At 35.8% G+C, this 10,659-nt stretch overlaps 1 pseudogene; it reads right to left on the minus strand.

Annotated features, from left to right (window-relative positions):
* Positions 1 to 2,380: 2,380 nt before the first annotated feature.
* LOC119511281 lies at positions 2,381 to 3,015 on the minus strand (annotated as a pseudogene).
* Positions 3,016 to 10,659: the final 7,644 nt, after the last annotated feature.

Below are 10,659 nucleotides of genomic sequence, written 5' to 3' on the forward strand. Positions count from 1 at the left end.
ATCTTCTGTTTCCTCTTGAGTCAGTGTATGTAGTTTGTGTATTTCTAAGAATTTGTCTATTTCATCTGGATTTTCTAACTTATTGGTGTACAGTTATCCATAGTATTCTTTTATAGTCCTTTTTGTTTCAGTGGCATCTGCAATTATGTTCCCCTTTTCATTTCTGATTTTATTTACTTATGTCTTCTCTCTTTTTTCTCCATCAGTCTAGCTAAAGACTTGCCAATTTTAGCGATCTTTTTCAAAGAACCAAATTTTGTGTTATTTTATTTTATTTTATTTTTGTTCTATATTTCATTTATGTCTGCTCTAATCTCTGTTATTTCCTTCCTTCTGTGTGCTTTGAGTTTAGTTTGCTCTATTTGTTCCAGTTCTTCCATTTTTGAGATTACATCTCTGATTTGAAATCTTTCTTCTTTTTAATATAAACATTTAGAGTACTTTATTTCCCTCTCAACACTGCCTTTGTTGCATCCCATAAATTTTGATATGTTGCATTTTCATTTTCTTTCTCCTCAAGATGTTACCTAATTTTACTTCTGATTTTCTCTTTACCCCATTGGATATTAAAAATATGTTGTTTAATTTCCACATACTTGCAAAGTTTCCATTTCTCCTTCTTTATTGATTTCTCATTTCATTCTGTTATTTGGAGAACATACATTGCATGATTCAAATATTTTTGAATTTATTGAAACTTGTTTTGTGACCTAAGATATTTCTATCCTGGGGAATGATCCATGTGCTCTTGAGAAGGACATATTATTGTGTGAAGTTTTCTGGGTATGTATGTCTGATAGGTCTAGTTGGTTTAGAGTATTGTTCAAATCTTGTATTTCCTTACTGATCTTCTGGCTAGATGTTCTATCCATTATTGAAAGTGGTATATTAAAACCCCCTACTGTTAATGTAGAATTGTCAATTTCTCCATTCTAAACTTTCAGTATTTGCTTCATATAACTTGGCTTTCTGCTATTAGGTTAATATATATTCATAATTGTTACATCTGCTTGTTGACTTGACCCCTTTATCAGTATATAATGACTGCCTTTGTCCCTTGTAACTGTTTTTTGATTTTAAGTCTATTTTATTTGTTATTAGTATAGCTACCCCACTTTCTTTTGGTTACTACTTGCATGGTATATTTTTTCCCCATCCTTTCACTTTCAGCCTACCTGTGTCTTTAACTTTAAGGTGAGTCACTTGAAAACAGCATATAGTTGGGCCATGCTTTTTTATCCATTCTGCCAATCCCTGTCCCCTGTCTTCTGACTGGAGAGTTTATTTCATTTACATTTATGGTCACTACTCATAATGAAGGACTTTATTCTGCCATTTGCTGTTTAGTCTTTGTAATTCTTTCACCTTTTTTTGACCCTCAATCCTTCTGTTAATGAATATTTTTATATTTACATGATTTTTATGTTATATTGAGTGCCTTCTCATTTCTATCTGAATGTATTTTTTGTATATTTTCCTTGAGGTTACCATGGGGTTAAAATTTAATATCCTAATATATAACAATCATGTTTAGCTTGATACCAACTTGGCTTCAATAGCATACGCATACACTTCTTATACCCCTCTGTCCCCACAACTTTTTTTTGTACTTGTTACTGTTTATATCTTTGTCCATTGTACATTCAAAACCATAGATTTGGCGTTACTTTTTTTTTTTTTTAATCTTCAATTTATTGAGATATATTCACATACCATGCAGTCATACAAAACAAATCGTACATTTGATTGTTCACAGTACCATTATGGCGTTACTTTTAATGCCGATTGGTTGGGCCTACCCCTGATCTTCAGGAAGTGGGTTTTTGTGTCCCTTTCTTGCAGCAGTGAGCTAGCCATGGGCTGCACTCACTCACGGCAGCCTGCAGCCAGAGTGGGGGATGGGTGCCGGTTCCTGCCACAAGGAAAGAGCAGTTTCCCTCCAGGTCTTTAATGTAATTTACCAGCCTCTTTGTCCTACTCTTCCCTAGATGCTATACAGTGTCCTGCTGGACTCTGTAGTTTCAAAATAGCTGTTTCAGCCTGTTCAGTAATTTTTCCTGTTTAATGATTGTTCTAGTGGAGATATTTAATCCTCCAGCTTCCTACTCTGCCATCTTCCCACAATCCTCCATTTAACTTTTTTTTTTTCCCAAACACTTCAAATACTTTGATTGAATTAATTAAGTTTCAAAAGCACAGATATCTTAGGCAATTTGCATGAACCCTGAATTTTTACAGGGCTTTTTTTTTTTTTTTTTTGCTACTCTAAAAAACAAAGAAACAAATACCCCCAAGTTACGCTGCTCATTGTAGAATCTCTGTGAGAGATGGATTGTTCTAAGAAGCACTGACTGGGGACATTGGTGGGTCCTGCCCTTCCTCAGGCTCCCCTCTCAGCCATGACCCTGTCTGAAGGATTCACAGATCAGTAGTTGTCATGCCAGCTGAGGAGAAAGCCCACAAAGGAGGGAGGCTGAAAGCCTTGCTTCATGACAATGAATGTCGATGTAACTGCTTAGAAGTCAAAGCTTCCGTATTTTCCTTTTCTTGAGAATCCTTTCTAACTCAGACCAAAACCTGGTCTGAAGTCCCCATGAGCATGACATAATCAGTGGCCAAATCTTTCTGCAAGAGCTCTCCAAGAACCTCTTTGATCACAAAATGTCCAACCATGTTGGAACAGGCAGAGGGACAAGAAGGGTGGTATATACCCTGAGTAGCTCCTGAGCCTCCATCTTCTCCACCTCGCTGGCTCCTGCACAGACCCACAGATAGGCAGCCGAGGGGATTTTCAGGACAAAGGCATTGTTGGAGTTCAGTGCAACAACCTTGGTGACCACTTCAACAGCTCATGTGTTTCCAGAGCTGCTGGTCCAGACTTGGAATAGGTGGCTACTGGTGGGGACTCTGCCCTCCCTCCCTGGAGGAGTCACCCTAGTAGAAGATCATGGACTTCCCATCATACATGTTCATTAGGTGGGCAGGTGCCTTGCCTTGGTACTCCCAGTTCCTCATCTACTTGGGCAGTCAGGATAGCAAAGAAGTGATCTCATCCTATACATAGCTTCAACACAGCCACTATTAAAACATAAACTAAATAGTTATGCCTAAACAAATTATGTTCAAAACAAAGTAATAAATATTCAAACCTATTGCTTCCTAATTTATTTTACAATATTTCATTATTCTGTATGCTATTGAGATTACTTATGTCTATTGTGCCTGTATAGTAGAAACATGATGTAATGTTGTGCTACTGGACCTCTTCCCAACTCAGTGTTCAGGGCTTTCATCGTGTTGACAATCAACATATGTACTTGCATATCTCTCTCTATCATTAATCATTTTTTAGTCTATTTGATCTGTCAATTTCTGGGCGATGTATCTTAAAATCCGCCAATATAACTGTTACATTATCACACTTTCCTTATATTATTATCATATTTTTCTTTATTTCTTTTGATGAGGTATTGTTTTGTAAATAATGATTAATACTGGGTAAATCTTGATGATTATAATAATTATGTGAAATATAGTTATTTTCCCTATTTAATATTTTTGCCTTAGTTTTAACTTTCGCTGATATATTTTATATATTTTCTTAAATATTACCTGACATACTTTGTTATAAACCACATACAGATGGATTTACTTTTTCTCCACATGAGAATCTCCACCTTTCCACAGGAAAAATTAGCACATTTACATACAATTTTATCCCCAATATGCTTGATCTAATTTCTGCAACTATAATTTTGCTGCAACACATTTTCAGGTGGTTATTTTGAAGTCCTTTTCAATATCCTTCTGCAAAATGTGTTGTCCAACTGGGATAGTTTTCCTCATCATCCATTAATTATTGTTGTGAGTGATGAAGAGGAACATAGATTTTTCCAATCCTGATGAAACATCTTGGAATAAAAAGACATTTTAAATTGTAAGTGTAGTCCAACTATCCACAATTCCTCAGAAACTCTTTCAGTCTCAACCAACTGTTGCTATCAAAACAGTAACTACTCCTGCTTACATCAGATCCAGAACTTTGGAGACCATCTGAAAGCAGGCAATCTTGAAATCAAAGTGTAGTTCCTTACAAGAACTCTTTTGTTATCCATTGAAAACTTTCAAAGACAGCGTATGGAACGTAGCTTTCATAGCACCAAGAAAGCAGCAATGTCCCTAATCAGTTCAACAGCAATAGCACATGTTTTCAGGATATTGTCTCTCCTTTAGGCTTTCCTGTAGTTTAATATGCAATCTATATTCTGAGTCTCAAAGACACTTTTTTTTCTGTAAACATGAGGTTAATCTCATTGCTCTATGCAGATGTATTATAACTGGCAGCATGAATTGTGTATTTAATCCTGTGACCTAGTAGTATTAATTAGCATTACATTTTAATTCACACGTTAAAAGAAAAACAACACTGTACTGTGAAAAGCTTTTTTGCCTGGGGTGCAAAAGAAGTCTAAAAGCCAGTTTAACACCCCAATATTTTTCCTTATAACACTATAAATGTGTTGCTATGCATACAGTTTATTACTGTTGCATTTCTGCAGACCCTTTGTGTTAGGGATTTATATTGTTCAACAACGAACTGGGTGTCAGAAATTCTGGCATTTATACCCACTCTAACAATGTGACCTTGGGGAAATCAACTTTAAAGAGCCAAATCTGCAACTCTAAAATGTGCTGATTCTTTAGTGATACTAAGTTTTTCAGGTTCCAATGTGCTTTCCTTACTCCAGAACCTCTACACATGTTTCTGTCCCCACCTGGCAAAACCTCCCCCACCCCTTAAAATGATTGCCATTGCTCCTTTAAGCCTCCATTCAAACATTTAGCTCCTCTCTGAAGCCTTTTCTTGATCATCCAGGAATTGCTTGTTTTACAGCCTGTCTCTTTGTGATGGACAGGAATCTCCTTAAGATTAACAGGTACTGTGGATTTTCACGTTACATCCCTAGTGCCTAGCCTAATTCTTAGAACAGAGTAGACACTTACAAGTATTACAAATAAAAGTTCTGCTTTAAGTAAACATGCAGCAGTGGGACCAGCACTTAGGAAAATGGAAAGAACACTAATCTTGGATTCTATCATCAGAGCTTCTCCTTCTCTGACCTTGTTATGGGAAACATAATGAATGGCCAGTAGTTTCCCAATCTCTGATAAAATATGAAAAAAAAGCTAAGTTCTTAAATGCTGAGAAATTAAGATGAGGGTTTTTACATTTTAATTAGCAAGATGACCTAAAGGCTTCAGTAATTAAAGGAATGGCACTTTTGTGGAGAAATGACAGCTATAAGGTTGTTATTTTGTGTTAGGCAACATGCCAGAAACATCTCACAATTGAGCCCACAGTTTGCCTGGCTCAGTGCAGGGTGGCTTCCAGCCCAGACACAGGTAGCCACTCTTTCTAACCTAGGAACTCTTCTTGGAGAAAGATGCCCAATGCATTATTTGATAACAATATGATAGGCTGAATTACCTAGATGACAGCATTATGTCTCTAACAAAGGATAAATATGCAAAGAAAAATAATCTGCTTTACCTAAATAAAACCTCCCTTAGTTTTGCTATTTTTGTTATTGGTGTGATCTCCCTTAATGAGCTATAAAGCAAATAAATCATATAATGAATGATTAAAGTAATTTTACAAGCATCTCATTTTATGATAATTTTCAGTTCAGGTATGCAGAACAATTTTAATTAGCAGCAATGGATTCAACTTATTTGATGTTTATAGGACATGTTAAAAGACAAAAGTAGGATATGTTAAGAGTAGCTGTTTCTTGTTATGTGTTATGACTTTTGCATAATAAAGAGATTCATTATACAAGTTTAATAATAACGGTAGATGTATATTAATGAAAACATTGATAAAATAAGAAAAATGTGTAACAGGCCAAAAAGTGATTATCAATGTTGATAGATCCAACCCAGATGATACTTTGTTAATAGCATTCCAATTCTAATTGTTGTTCATATACATATTAATATTGTCATTAGGAATCCAAACTGACAGCTCCCAGGAGAGGAGAAAATTATACAGACTAACAATATGTAATAGACAAAGCTATTGTTATATTGATATAATGACAATATCAACTTAAAGCTACTTCTGGAGTTTATCATTAATATATTGTCATCTTTTTGGCACACAGAATTCCAGTTAACTAATGGTAACAATTTAGTATTGAAATAATCAACCCAGTTCAGTAATCAAAGAATGTAAACTTTAGATTGAGGCATGCAATAAAAGAAAAAAAAAATGACTTTTTTATTTAGAAAGCATAAAAAGTATTGTTATACAGGAAACTTCATTCACAAAGTATATTGTTATCTTAAGAAGTTTCTCTTCCAATCTTAACAAGGTAACTTGGGTTAGATAACAAGCAAGGTAAAGAATAAACATCAAATGGTTGACTTCTATCTTCTCTGTATTGGGATTATAGAAGATTTTTATTTCCCTCTTCAGATATTTTGAGAAGCCATTTCTTCTGTAATGAACATCTATTGTCTTATCATATGGAAAAATATTTTAAAATTGCTTTTAGAGATCTTAAGAAGCTATGTGTATCTTTTTACTTTTATTTCTTTAAATGTCTTTTCATTGTTTCTGAGCAGATGAGGGGAATGGCTCTTTTGAAGCCCCCCGTAAAGTTTGATGACCTCATTGGGCACAAAGGTGCCCAAAGATATCATAGCTCTAGTCGAATCTCTTCATTCTGAACTCACCCATATTACATTTTAATTACAATTATTCTATATAAGCACTAATATAGACCATTGATTCTTATGACTCCTTCAGCTTCTCAGTGTCCTGTAGTAAAACACCAAATAAAAACTTGGACTTAATTGCCCATTGCTGTTCTGCCAAGCTAGCAGGCATTCACCAAGCCATGCAGCAATCTTGCTGTAATTTCCAGTTGATCACGAGGAGGAGCAGCAACAAATGAGGGGTCCAATCCCTTTTCCAGGGCCTGGGCTTAATGAACCCTAAGTCTATTTCTGTGGACCAGGGGAGGAGAAGGTCTGAAAGGGAATGATTTTGTAGCTCCAGGCTTCCAAAGGATAACTGCAAATCATAACTAAGGAGCAAAGTCAAATATTATATCCAAAGAGCAAAGTAAAGAAGTCACCAAATTAAGATAAGTCCAAGAAGTTTTGAGGGAGGGAACAGCAAAAATGTCTAGAATCAAAGGTCAAGAAGAGAAATACAATATATCAACCGTGAAATAGGTGAGGCCCTGGTAACTCTTTCTTGTTAAATGTTAACCTTGTAACCTAGAGGGAGCACTCAGAGCTAAAGGTAGAGAATCAGGCAGAAAATAGATGGTTCAGCACAAATCTACCTCCATCTCTAGTGTGATCCAAATCATTTTCAATACTTTTTATTAGTATCCTCAATTTATTATGCAGACTTTCCTATGAGTCCTTCAAAATACTTTGTGATATATGTATTTTTCTCCAATTCCATCACTTATAGAACATGCAACTTTATAATGGAATGTTAGATACTCTGTAGCATTTAGGGATAGGTGTGAGCATAAGAAATGAGACATTGTACTGCCTTTTGTTTGCTGTGATTTCATTTGAGAGACAAAATAGATATGATTAAATGCCTGCTTCACACCAACACAGAGTGTATCCTCAGAGTGCCAGTTTTAGTGAATCTGTCCTAAGCTTCAGCATAAATAAATAACAACATAATCTATTTTTGAGCTATTTATTACTCACTATTATAATCACAGGTGAAATAAAATGTTTCAGCCTGTCTCACATTGGGAGGTTTTTAAGTTGCCATTTACCCAATTATGAAATTGAGGCTGGAGTGCAATCAATCTCTGATATTCTTTTCTCAGAAGGGTTTTGTTTTCCTCCCCTCGTCCTTTGGTAAATGACCTCTGATTCTATTTTCTAACAGGATTGAAGAGGAAGCAACTGTATGAGCTGAAAGCAAATAATTTTATTATTCTTTAAATGAGCCCATTGAAATGGCAAAGAAGGGACACTATAAATCTTTTTTACTGGGATATATATTGAGTTTTTATAGGCCTGAGTTTGTGAAATGCTGCACCGTATCGCCATTTTCAGATCCCACTGAGGGCCAGCACAGTAATAGTAATCACAATAATTATAGACGCAGATATCAACTCTCTTCTAATCAGTCAGCTGTCTCTAAGCAACCAGGTTTCAGACTAACAATTGCCACCCCATATATTCATATAAAACTGAAACTCAGAATTTAGTCATTACAGAGCTACTGCCACAAGCCCTCCAACCACTATTGGATTTGTCCTTCATTGCCATTGTCTGAGATCTAACCTAGCTCTTCTAACCCATATTGGGGACAATTTGTCTCCCTTTGTACTAAATGCGTGAATGGTTAATTCAAATATAATTTTTACTCGAAGTCAGAGACTTATCAAATTCATAACAAATTATGCATACCAAAAGTACAATTTCTATTGGGAGTTAGAATGTATATAGCCATATTCCTTAGCACGAATACCATATGACACAAGTCGACATGCCTTACAGTTTTAAACCCTGGGAACCCATTGTTTAGGTCATGTTTCTGTATAACTACTTTTGCACTTTACTGAAATAACAGGACAGTTAACCAAAAATTTTACAAGGATTCCATTTTAGACAGTCTGTGAGAAAGTTGTTAGCATAGTGCTGACCAAGAACCTCTTCTTCTTTAAACTCGGACATCAGCATAATTAACCTGAGAAACTTTAAGCATATTCTTTAACATCAACTAGCTCTGCTTTTGTATAATGCTTGATTGATTTCTGTTTCTAGCTTTCTTACATACAGAATTTCATTTGATTCTTAATTGAGCCTGTAAATTAAGCAGGGCAAGATCTTTATTCTGAATTTTCAGGTGGGAAAATAGTAAATGCTAAAAGTTTATAGGATTTTCCCCAAGGTCAACATGGCAGAGCTAGTCCAAGCACCCCTGTGACCTGATTCCTGGCTCATTCCTTCTTCAGAAATATCACACTGATTTATTTGCTACAGTTGGGCAGTGGAGGAAATGCAGGCTCTGCTCCCTGAGTTCACCAAGCAGTGTTCCTTTTTTTCCATTCAGTGCTCAGCACAATCTCACTTGGTCCCAGAGGCTGTACACTGGATTGGAAGACTCATGTTTTTTCCACTGCTATGATTCTAAGAGCTTTCCCTTTTGACTGTATGAAGTCTTCCTGGTATTGTATTAGATAGGTCTAGGAAATCTTTCTTTCTTTCTTTGGTTAATTTTCACAAGTCTCTGAGGACCTTGCTTCAGATTGCATGGCTCATTCACTGGGAAGCTGTGTTTCTGCTATTGTGCTGCACCGTTCCTGATCTATTTATTAGTGACATTGGGTCGAAAGTAAAGCACTTCCCCTGACCATCCTCTCTGTCAATACAACTGTATATAAACAGGGGAAGCAAAACTGGGATTTATGCCCTGTTCTGCTCCCCCTTTTTACTGTTGAAATATTTCAAATTCAATCTACACCACATCCCAGCCTAAATACAACTGTAAGGGAGACATAGTTTATCTGAATTACCTTCCCTTTTCTGAACCATTTACTCTACTTAAACAAGGCTTCACTAGCAACCGGTGCTTTCAGATCTCCCCTAATCTATAATGGCAGATGGAAGAATTTCAAAGGAATTTATTGGAGTCTGCTAACTTAACTAAGTCTCAATGAAGTGTTAAAATCTCAAGTGAAATATAGTTTTTATAGAGGTCTTGGAGCTTAATCACAGTGTATGATTCTGGTGGTAGTACTTTTGGTGGCCTGCATGCAGATGTCAAATATGTTAGACACAATTGGACTTTTGTCCCTCAAATAGTATTGTGGAGGTTGCTCCTTAGTACTCCTATGATGAGAAAAATATTAAAACTATATAACTATGTTGTTATAGAACAAATGGTTCACATAGCATGGGAGAGAAGAACATATGTTTTAACTGATTATTGAATGAGAAAATGATAGAGAAACTATTATTTCTCATGATGAAGTGTTCTTCAGAGTTTAAATTCTCCCACTCTTCTTTTTCTGATATGGATATTTCAGGCTTTAAAATTTTGGCACAATTAACCACACTCCATTTTCCTATCCCTCCTTTATTTTCTCATTGATGGGTATGACCAGTATTAGAGCAACTTCCCTTGGAAAGGAGGCAGCTATGGCAGTCAACTGCTTCCAACACATCATTCTAACTACCAAAGCTTGCTACATCTCCACACCTAACAGGTCCGCAGGTGTACATGCTAATGTATTTAGAAGCAGCCTAAGCTTTTTTTGCAAATGAAGAAGGATTATATTACTTCATCTTGGTTGTTGAGTCTTGCCTTTAATTTCAATTTCATCATACCTATTCTAGGGCAATGAATCCATCAATGAATCATTTATTTAATAACCATTTGAGATACTCATGTGTTGGGTCCTTTAGCTATAAAATATGTACATAATATGTACCTAGCCTTCTATTAATGTTCACAGCAATTATCCATAATAAAATATGACAAATGAGTCATGCATTCCATTGTCATAGATCATGGATAAGAGGAGCTTGGCACAGAAGTCTTTTTTTCAATTTCACCATAAGGAGAAAGTAAATGAGAAAAACAGGCAAAGGGTCTAGGATGATGAAAAG

Source organism: Choloepus didactylus, chromosome 16 (assembly GCF_015220235.1).
Source record: "Choloepus didactylus isolate mChoDid1 chromosome 16, mChoDid1.pri, whole genome shotgun sequence".
Taxonomy (NCBI): Eukaryota; Metazoa; Chordata; class Mammalia; order Pilosa; family Megalonychidae; genus Choloepus; species Choloepus didactylus.